Source organism: Orycteropus afer, unplaced genomic scaffold, assembly GCF_000298275.1.
Source record: "Orycteropus afer afer isolate SDZICR_OR568_19922 unplaced genomic scaffold, OryAfe1.0 scaffold00120, whole genome shotgun sequence".
NCBI classification, from domain to species: domain Eukaryota; kingdom Metazoa; phylum Chordata; class Mammalia; order Tubulidentata; family Orycteropodidae; genus Orycteropus; species Orycteropus afer.
This window is the reverse complement of record NW_006921707.1, coordinates 4,848,245-4,850,471: the sequence shown is the minus strand read 5'-3', so window position 1 is coordinate 4,850,471 and position 2,227 is coordinate 4,848,245.

The window sequence follows — 2,227 nt, the reverse complement described above, 5'->3', positions numbered from 1 at the left end:
AGTTGTTGTTAGGTGCCATTGAGTTGGTTCTGATTCATAGTATGCTATGTGCAACAAAATGCCAAGCATGTTTTTCCCTTTTGGTTTTCTAATGCCAGGTCTTTTCACACTTTATTATAGTATTTTACTTTGTCTTCTACAACTGCCCTTTGAAAACTTCTGTTCAGGTCTTTACTTCATTATTTCTCCCATTTTATTTAGTCACTGTATGTTCAAGAGCAAGTTTCACAATCTCTTCTGACATCCGTTTTGTTTTTCTTTCCTGTATTTTTAAGGATATTTTGCTACTTTAATTTATGTTTTCATTGATGTCATACCACACCACATTGGTGTTCAGTGCATCAAATCTATTCTTGATATGATCTCTAAATTCATGTGCAATATACTTCAGGTTATACTTTGGCTCTCATGGTCTTGTTTTAATTTTTTTCAGCTTCAACTTAAACTTGAAATGCACAAATTGATTGTTCTACAGTCAGCCCCTGGTCCTTGTTCTGACTTATCATACTGAGCTTCTCATTGTCTCTTTCCACAAAAGAAACTAATTTGTTTCTGTGTATTTCATCTGGTGAAGTCCATGTATAGAGTGGTTCATGTTGTGGAGAAAATGTATTTCCAATGAATGGGTCATTGGTCTTACAAAATTCTCCCATGAGATCTCTGGCATCGACTCCATCACTAGGACCATATTTTCTAACTACTGATCATTCTGCTTTTCTTCCCCCAACTTTTGTGTTCCAATCGCCATGAATTATCTGCATGTTTGATCAATTGCAGACTGCAGAAGTTGGTAAAAATCTTTAATTTCCTCATCTTTGACATTAGTGGTTGGTGCCACCATGTGCCTGTGAGTTTGTTGTACTGTGGTGGCTTGCATGTTACCCTAAGCTGGAGACTATGCCACCAGTATTTCAAACACCAGCAGAGCCACCTATAGTGAACAGGTTTTGGTGGAGCTTCCAGACTAAGACAGACTGAGAAGAAAGACTTGGCAATCTACTTCTGAAAATATTGGCTTTTATGAATAGCAGTGAAATACTGTCTGATATATTGCTGGAAAGCTTTATGAATAGCAATGAAATGTCTTAAATATAGTATTGAAAAATTAGTCCCTCAGATTGGAAAGCACTGAAAATACTACTGGGGAATAGGTACCTCCTTAAGGTGGAGTTGACCTTAACGATGTGGATGGAGTAAAGCTTTTGGGACCTTCATTTGTTGATGTAACACAGTTCCCAAAGAGGCAAAATGGCTGTAAACATCCAATAATTGAAACATGGAAATGTATGAATCTAGAAAAATTACATGTCATCAAAAATGAAATGGAACACCTGGAAATCAATATCGTAGACATTAGTGAACTGAAATGAACTGGTCTTGGCCATTTTGAATTGGATAATCATATAGTTTACTATGCTTTGAATGACAAATTGAAGAGGAATGGGGTGACATTCTTTGTCAAAAAGAGCATTTCAAGACATAACCCGAAGTACAACACTCTCAGTGATGGTATAATATCCAAATGCCTACAAGGAAGACCAGTTAATATGGTTATTTATCAAATTTATGCACCAACCCCTAAAATAAGTAGGCAAAATTATTTTAAGCATATAATACGGTGGTGCCCCTTATTCAGGCATGCAAAAGGATGCTAATCCGTATTGCCCAGAAAAATTTCAAAATGGCCCTACTTGTTCTTGAAAGGTCTCTCTGGAGAGTTAGCAGGAAAAAGAATTATTTTCTTTACTTCCTGTCCTCAACAGCTTGGAAAAGTTGAATGAGCTTTTAAAATGTGTTAGCAATACTAAGTATATGACTTGCAAAGAGTTAGAAAGTCCACAAAATTTTCTAGGGTAGAAAACTATTAAGTCAGTGGGATCTGTTTTATGACATTATGATTGATGTTGCTTAACTTCAACATTTCTCTTCCCTAGGGGGAAAAATGTTGTGGAGAAATAAACTCCTAACAATAAAGGAAAAGAGTATTACCTAATATAAATTGCCATTACGTTTTTCTATTTCTGAACGGATAAGGTGTCTTAAACTAAGTAATTTGATACCATCAGGTGGGTAGAGTCACAGTATGTTCAGGTGTGGTGGCTGTGTAGAATAGTGACTTCAGAGACAGTGCCCCTTTGGAGGGTCCTACTGATGCTATTACACATTAGGTGTCTCTTGCTGGAGTGGTAGATCAGACATGTGAAACCTAGACTTGTTTTCTTTTTGA